This window comes from Apteryx mantelli, unplaced genomic scaffold (genome assembly GCF_036417845.1).
Source record: "Apteryx mantelli isolate bAptMan1 unplaced genomic scaffold, bAptMan1.hap1 HAP1_SCAFFOLD_78, whole genome shotgun sequence".
NCBI lineage: Eukaryota > Metazoa > Chordata > Aves > Apterygiformes > Apterygidae > Apteryx > Apteryx mantelli.
Genome location: NW_027118804.1, coordinates 346027 through 355115, shown reverse-complemented (window position 1 = coordinate 355115; position 9089 = coordinate 346027).

The window sequence follows — 9089 nt, the reverse complement described above, 5'->3', positions numbered from 1 at the left end:
GATCATTCAGAGCAGGGATTCCCTCCCACACCATCACTGGGACAGGGCATCCAGCTGCCTTCTCCCAGGGACGCTGCAGGGGGGTGAAGCCAGGGTGTGCACACAGGTCTGCCCAGGGCTGTAATTCAGAACAGTGTCCCTGTGCCCCAGGGTGCTGTGTATCTGGGGCAGTGACTCTGCCACTTGCAAGGGTCAGCACTCAGCCTGCCTGGACAACTCCCCACAGTGCTGCAGGGAGCAGCTCTGGGTAGGAGGATGGACCCCCAGCAGGGCAGGTTCATTCTCCTGTTGAGAGAGTGCTGTGTGGGTCAGGACTGCTCACAGCTCCAGCTGCTCTTGCACAGGATTTTCAGAGGGGACTTTTCAAGAGGAAGGCAAATGCAGGGTTTTCCTGAAAGAGAAGCTAATTTCCTGAGATGGTGCTTTTAGTTTCCTACCACCCGGCAAGGGGATAATGGAAAGGGAGCTGTGAGCTTTGCCCTGCCTGTGGGAGGTCTCTGTAGGGCAGAAGTGGGTACACAGAGGTTGGAATGGGGTCTGTGAGCAGCAACCGGGAAAAGACATTGGGACAGAGAAACAGCTCCCAGCAGGGACAGCTCTAGGCAGCAGAGATGGGCAGGGAAGAAGAAGGAACTGCTAACAGAAACATCATAGGAGGATGGATTTGAGCAAGTCATGGTCAGTCCCTGCAACACTGACGCCTTCTTTGGTTTTCTCAGTTTGGCCCTGCAGAAACCTCCCAGCAGCAGGGCACTGTCCAGGGACATCCCCACGTTTGCAGGTGCTAAGGAGCAGGTCAGACAAACCCTGATGAGGCCAGCAAAGGGGGAGCTGGTGTTGTCTATAGACTAAGCGATGGGTGAAGGCACTTTCAGAAGGTCCTAGCAGACCCCTTGACTGTTCATTGAAACCATTAATGAGTCTCAGTCCCTCGTCCAGAGCTCACAGCTCCATTTCCACTTCAGCTGCAGTTAAGGCGCCAGCCCTGTGGGTCCTCCACGGTGCTTTCTTCATGGCAGTGAGAAGCCTCAATCCCCTTCCAACCTGTGAGGCTCCTGGCAATGCATCTCATCAGATTGGGGAATGAGCTGACTCTCTCTTAAGGAGAGTCCCTTTATAGGACCTGTGACTGTTTCTCTTGGGTATCCTGTCAAGCTGCAAGCTGCCTTCCAGAAGAGCACGACTTCCCAGTAGCATTTCTGTGATATCTGAGAGTCCTTGGTCTGATCCTGGGAGAGAGAAACTTTGTCACACTCTTCATCACTCTCTCCACCTCTGGGCTGAAAGAGCAGAATCTGCAAATCTCCACTGTGGAACTGAACTCCTCCACTCCCAGCTCAGTCCACTTTCTTTCTTAGAGGATCTTGTGAGTGTGCTTCTCCTTTAGCTGGTGAGGTGCAAGCACAGGGCAGTGAGGGGAAAAACTCGCTGACAGACCAGGTCCCGTGACCCTGTACAAAGTCACAGTGAGCCCTTTTTTCCTCTTGGGATGCACAAGTGCTCATGCTGAGAGCAACTGAAATGGCAAAATTTTCTACCCCGTCACACACTGTGCTCCCACAGTGAGATGGAGGTATCAAAAAACTAAATAAATATATAGTCAGACTCCTCCACTGAAGATCATTTTCTGGAAAAAATGGGTTTCAAAATGTTGAACTACCCTTCCACATCAGGGGTGGATGTAATCTGCTGCAGGATGTGTACATCAGAGCTAGTCACTTCCCATTCCCTGTGCAGTGCCTGGAGGAAGGGTGCAGATGGTAAATTGGCATGAGGAGAGGGTCTATCTCCCTGGAATGGAGTTGTCTAGAAAGGATCAGGTCACCCCTTGCCTTCACTTGAGTGTTTCTCTGCCTTGCTGGAGTGGGAGCTGGTGTGAGTGATTCAGGTACAGGCACCTCTGTTCAAGAGGGTAAGGCTGGGGGAGATGAATGCCTCACAAGGATCTTCTCTTTCAGGAACAGCTGGCATGAGGGCTGTACTCAGCTCTCATTATGGGGAAGAGAGATTATTCCCACTGGGTCACTGGACCAAGTCCCCTCCACCCAGCTCATGGCGCCCATCCCCAGGAATCCCACCAAATCCCTGGGGCTGTTTGACGCCTCCATTTACACCTCTGGCAGAGCAGAACTGACTCCTCTGGAGACCATGGGCAAAGGCCCCTGCTGCGCATGGCACACTCAGCCAGTGCAAATCAGAGCCCCAGAAAGGGAGCTGCACGAAGAGAGAGGAGAGAGGAAATGTGGGGGTTTCTATGAGAAACGGAAGGGGTTGGGCTCCAAGAAGCCTGCTCTAACTTGTCACTGTCTCTTTCTCCTTGGACAGTCCCTCATGCCCGGGGTGAGCAAATGTCCAACAGAAGCTCCCTCAATGAGTTCCTCCTCCGGGCGTTTGCAGACACGCAGGAGCTGCAGCTCTTGCACTTCTCGCTCTTCCTGGGCATCTACCTGGCTGCCCTCCTGGGCAACGGCCTCATCATCACAGCCATAGCCTGCGACCACTGCCTCCACACCCCCATGTACTTCTTCCTCCTCAACCTCTCCCTCCTCGACCTTGGCACCATCTCTGCCACTGTCCCCAAATCCATGGCCAATTCCCTGAGCAAAACCAGGGCCATTTCCTACTCAGGATGTGCTGCCCAGATCTTTTTCTCCTTTTTCTTATGCTCAGCAGAGTTTTATCTCCTCACCATCATGGCATATGACCACTATATTGCCATCTGCAGACCCCTTCACTACGGGACCCTCATGGGCAGCAGCGCTTGTGCCAAAATGGCAGCAGCTGTCTGGGCCACTGGTTTTCTTAATGCTCTCCTGCACACTGCTAACACATTTTCAGTTACATTCTGCCAAGGCAATGCTGTGGAGCAGTTCCTCTGTGAAGTCCCCCAGATCCTCATGCTCTCCTGCTCAGACTCCTACCTCAGGGACAGTGGGGTTCTTGTGGTTACCGCCTGTTTAGGCTTTGGGTGTTTTGTTTTTATTTTGCTGTCCTATGTGCAGGTCTTCACAGTCGTGCTGGGGATCCCCTCTGAGCAGGGATGGCACAAAGTCTTTTCCACGTGCCTCCCTCACCTGGCCATGGTCTCCATTTATCAGCACTGCCATGTTTGCCTACCTGAACCTCCCCTCCATCGCCTCCTCCACTCTGGACCTCGTGGTGGCTGCCCTGTATGCAGTGATGTCTCCAACAGTGAACCCCCTCATCTACAGCATGAGGAACAAGGAGCTCAAGGAGGCACTGAAGAAACTAATTCAGTTAGTACTATTTCAGCAGCAATAAGCTGCCCGTCTCTATTCATGAGCGATTTCCAACTTATCTCAGGCAACTGCTGTGGTTTGCAAGTTCTATCTGTGACATTCATGTTTGTACAGAAATGGTGGAATTCATCCCACTGTTCCAGAGGCACAAACCCCATCTGCCTGACCCAGAGGCCTTCTGTAAATCTGCCTATCGCTGTGTCAGAGCTGGCCTCCCAGGTAGCATCTCTGTAATAAAAGGGGATTTCCTCAGTGCAGCACCTGAAGGTTGGGCTCTTCTTCCAAAGCGGGAGCCAGGAATGCACTCAGGGAATTGCACCCTAAAAAGTCCTGTTGCTCTGCTTGGGTTTTCCATGGGGTAAGGGGGATGCGCTTGCAGGGTGATGTGTTAGAGAATGAGGGCTGGATTCAGCCCTCACTTGTGGGTGCCCAGGACCGCTGGAGATGGTGAGTGTTAAAGAGGTATCTGCTGAAGACTGTCTCACTTATTAGGGGGCTGGTGACAGATGCCCTTCCTTCTGGAAGGGAATACGGAGCCACACAGTGAGCACAGGGGATCTCCCAGGACAGCGGGTGTCTGGGATGGGCAGTGAGTGGAGACTCACAAAAACAAGTGGAGTCACCCAAAGTAAAGGGCTAAAAAAACGAGGGCTTGGCAATCTCGGAAGGGGCAGTGGTGACTCAGCAGACACAGGGAAGAGAGCCCCAGGAGTGGTTCCTGTCACCCACAATGAAAAACTATGGCCTTGGTCTAATGACACATCTGAACCCATCCTGAACCATTGGAAATGCTCTGTGATTGCTCCAAACGTCTTCCACAGCCACAGACCCTGGGGAGGGGGTTGTCAGGTGCAATGATGCTGGTCCAGCTGAGTCTGCCCTGACCAGCACGACCAGGGCAGAGTCACCCCGGGGCCCCACAGCCCGCTTGCGCTGCAGAGCAGCACTGCCAGCCCGGGGCCCTGTGGGCAGCACAGAGGAGGGGCGCAAGGACGGCCGGTCAGGCCGGCATGGACACACTCACCCGGGGAAAGGCTCTCTAGCAAGCAGGGTCATCTCTGGAGAAGAGCAAAGGAAAATTGTGTGTTTGCAGGGAGGAATAAATGAATGCTTGTTTCTATGCATGTCAACTCAGGACGGGCTGCTCCGTCACTCGAGAAAGTGGAGTTGCTTGACACCCCTGGGGCCAGGAGTCTTGTGCTGTCCTGAGGAGAGGGCCTGGCACCGAGTGACTGCAGGTAGTCCAGGTTAAGGATCTCCTAGACGCGAGGCAATGGAGACAGGGACCGACTGGTCTCAATTGCCTCGTGTCATTGCTGGCCCCTAGCCCTGGGGCTGATGGGGAGGCTGACACCTCTGTCCGCCCCCCAGGAGCTGCTGTGCCCTTCCAAGGGGCTCGAGCTGTGGTGTGAGTGCTGAGAACTCTGCAGCACCCTGCAGCGGGCACTGCTGCGGGGCCATCCCCAGCCTGGGCTGCTCTGCTGGGCTGGAGAGAGGGCGGTGGGGTGGGGAGAGCGGGGGAGGAGCTGCACTGGGCTGCAAAGGGCCTGGGAGAAGAGTACATCAGGGCTAAGACTAGGCAGTGTGGGGCATACACCGCTGTGTTGCTGGATCAGAGTCAGGGCTCTGGGGAAAGGAACCAAGATGTGAAGGGCCCTCTGAGCCCACACAGCGACCCACAGCGCATACATCTCTGCTTGGAGATGGCCACCACGGGCTCCCTGCACAGCTCCAGGAGATCCCAGCAAGACCATGTTTGGAGAGCAAGCAAAAATTGTTCTCCTCAGGCCAAAGTGGATGGTGAATGCAGGCCAGGGAATGAACCCCTGAAGAAGGGTGCCTCACGCTTTGCTGGGGCCACACATGAGCTCGGGGGGGAGGGGGGGTGCCCTTATGATGTGATTCTCCTCAGTACCATGTAGAACCATGGCATTGCAGAGTAATTTTGGCTGGGAGAGAGCACTAGTTTCTACTAAGTCTCTAGTCCTACCTCCTAGGCCATAAGTCACTAGTCCTAGCTCCTTCTCAAAACATCTCCAAGTAGATGAGGTTTCTCATGACCTTGTCCAGACAAATTTTGAAAAAAACTCCCAAGATGGAGATCCTCACGACCTCTCTGGGAAGCTGGTCTATTGTTTGATCCCTTAAGAAGGAAATGTTTTTCCTTCTTTCACGTGGGATGTCCCGTATTTCTGCTTGTGCCTGTTGCCTCCTGTCCTTCCACTGTCCATTTTTTACCAGAGCGTGGCTCTGATTTCTCTACACCCTCCCAGCTGGTCACCGTAAAGAGCAATAAGATCTCCCCTGAGCCTTCCCTTCTCCAGGCTGAACAGACCCATGTCTCTCAGCAGCTCCTTATGCCTGATGGGCTCCAGGCCCAAACCATCGTTCTGGCCTCTGCTGTTCTCACTCCTGTCTGTCACTCTCTCTCTTTCCTGGGCAATCCATGACTGCACACAGCACTCCACATGTGGCTCACAAGCGCCAGACGGAGGGGCCTCCGCTGCAGGCTGCTCCTCTGCAAAGGGAGGAAACTCGATGTTTCTAGCATGGAGCTGATGTCGAAGCAGCATCCGGAGCCCGGCCAGCCCCAGCAGCCTCAGCTCTCCCTGGCCCAGCCACAGGGCCCCGAGCAGGGCTGCTCACCCTGCTCCACTGCCCCCGCACTCCCTGTCCCCTCATGCCCCATCCCAGCCCTGGCGCTGCCTGGCTGCCCTGGGACGGGGCAGCTCCAGCCCCCTGCAAGGGCCAAGAGGCATGGGAGGAGCGGGCTGGCATGGAGGAGGCCGCCATCCCTCTGCCTGCCTGGGGCTGCATCCGTGGCATGGGGAAAGCTGAGGAACAATAGAGGGATCATTAACAGTAGGAGTAGAGGATGTAACATCAACCGCAATACATTGCTAGCTTTGGGGGAAACCAGCCTTGAAGGATATCATATCCATGAGCTTCAGTAAGGCTTGTTACCACTTTTACTAACCAAATCCATTTGCTATTATCATATATCATCGTTCCTTCTCTCTCCTCTAAGCATTCTCCAGTTTTAGACAGTTACATGAGTAACCTTGGCGTTCTGTTTGAGAAAGTTTTCAAGCTGGTGGAAGGTTACTTCAAGTGTTACTGATACATTAAATGGTGCAAAAAAAGGCATCGTTTCCTCAGTCCTATGAGAAGTTAACCAGTAAGTCTGCTTGGTGATTTGGTCAAAAATATACGTTACATTACAACAGCAAATGTTGCCTTTCATGTATGTAGTGCCCATTTCACTCTATGTCAAACCATGGGCAGCTTCCCATCCAGTGTTATTACAAACAGCTACATTTAGACTAAAGTTAGATCTTAGGGTGAAGGTGTCATTAGTGCTTCCTATCAGTCCTTGACCTCATGCTGTTGCAGATGGTATTCCTCCTGCAACTGTAGTTTTAAGGAGGGGTTGCAACTGATCTTCAATACCCGAGTTGTCCCATGGGCAACATGAAAAGGCAGAACCTGCTAGAAACAGGTTTCGGGTGTCTGTTCCAGTTATCAGCGTTCCCACGGTGAGAAGATAACAACCCATTTCCCTGCAAGAGAAGACACCCAGGTCTTGGACACCATCCAAGCCTCACTTATGGTGAACTTACTCCTTTCAGGGTCTACAGCATCCCATACTCCTTTTCCTTTGGAAAACAGCGGAGTCACCCAGACTGATCCCTGAGTTGGGTGTTTAACCACAACCTCATCTCCAGGACATCGAGAGGGTTTTATTTCTGTTTTAAGAGGGATTCATGCAGCTACTGACACAAACCCCTTAGCTATGGGACTTCCCATTGGCGTTTGTCACTTATTTAGCCGACTTATGGCTTCCCACAAACGGGATCACCACTTAGAAGTATTCTACGAGAGAAGAGTCACTCTTGTGTAGCTGCTGTTTCTGTCGTCCATTCCATCTTTCTGCTACCACATTACTTTGAGGTATAATACAGTAGGTGGAAAGTGCACTGAACTCCATCTGAAGCACACCAAGTTTGCACTTCTTTACTCTTCAGATGTGATCCATTATCAGCTTGTATTTCCCTGGGAAAGGGGAAAGCAGCAAGCCACTGGTTCAAACCAGCAATGCTTGCTAGACCAGTTGCAGCTCAGCTGGGGAGCACATTCTCTCTACTGCCAATTATTTCTCCTCCTCTAAGGATGTCTTTCCAGCCTTCAGGTGTTCGCATGAGTCTGGAGGGTGGCCTTTCTTTTAGGCTCTGGTTCCCTTTGTGCTGAGATTAATTCAGCTTTCTTTGCGACAGCTGGGGTCAGTCACACCTGCGTTCTTCCCTGACCCTGCTTCCATTGGGGGGATTTATTGGTTGGTCACAGTACAAGAAGCAAGTGGAGTTCAAGTTCCTGGAAGATGTTCTAGGAGACCAGATCAGAAAGCACGTAGATGCCTTTGTCAAAATAAACACCTATAGCTATGACAAGAGGCTTCTCGGCTTAGACAAAGGAAAGTATGAAATTCAAAGAACACCAACTCAAGGGTTTGAAAAAGAAGGATTGCTTTTATCCTAAAAAAAATTCTCAATTTTAATACAGTCATCCCAGAGCAATTGCATTTTGAGTTCACATGAGGTTAGCTGTTTTGCTTTTGTAAAGCATAGGTAAAACATCTTAAGTTTCACAACAATTTTTTTAGACAATGAACAGGCATCTTCTTTCAATTCTAACTCTGCCATATGAATAGGCCAGCATCCTCCTACTTATACTAGTGGAGGGCATAATTTATATGTTGTATAATGTGCTTCAGCCTGAATCAGTCCAGTCTGCTCATCGGCCCTTTGAACTAAGCTGGTTAATTTTGCCTTCAGCCCATTTGGGAGCCCTCCTATTCCCCTGTTTGCCAGCAGAACTGCCAAGGGCAATAATCTCTCCATACGGAGATGGGACCAGATTACCGGTGCAATAACTCTGCCTGAATTGAGTGGAGCTCTGTGCAGAGTGAGCGGCCATCTGTAACCTCCTTTTCTTCAAAGAACATAGCTGCAGCTTCTGTTTTGATTGAGCAGCTCCTGCAAATGTTCGTAGTTAGGGCACGGCAGACCCATTTTTCTATGGGGCATGTTTTCATGTTGGATTTAGTTGTTCCATAGGGGCTTGATCACGGAGATCCTCATGCAATCGAGCATGTATTCAAAGGGTTTAGACGGTACTGAGCCTAACTCCCACCCTGAAGTCTGGGCTGCAGAAAGGATCAGTCCCACCTACTCTGCATTTAATTAATACTGCATTTCATAGCTTGGCTATGAAACACAGAAAAAAGGGAAAATATCTCTGAACTTGGTCAGTAGGCTCTGGGGAAAATTACTTCTTGAATGCAAATCCCAGGGCTGATGCAGCTCGGGCTATGGGTCAGAGCTTGGCTTTTAAGGCAGGGGTTAGGGGAGGCTCAGGGGAGGGTTCAGGCTCTGCTCAGGGGTTCTGGGGAGCAGTGCGGGCACGGGCTGGGTTCGGGTCAGGGCTGGGGCTGCGGGCGAGTGCTGTAGGGCTGGGGCTGAGGGCGAGGGCTGGGTGCAAGCTGGGAAGTGTTATAGGTAAACGTGACAAATTGACAACCACTCGGGCTGGGTTGCGTAAATTCCAATTTATAAAATAATTGAGCAAGTCACAAGTAAGCAAAACAGCGCTGGGCGGCCGGGGGGGAGTCTCCTGCTCCACCAACGGCGCGCACAACCCCCCCCCCCCACAGTCTCCTTATATGCGATTCCAGTTCCGGGTATACGGGGCACCTCCTGTAACTTCTGCGGTTGCGCCGGCTGTTGCTAGGGGGTCTTCTTCAGCCCTCTGGTGGTCGTGGGGATGAAGGCT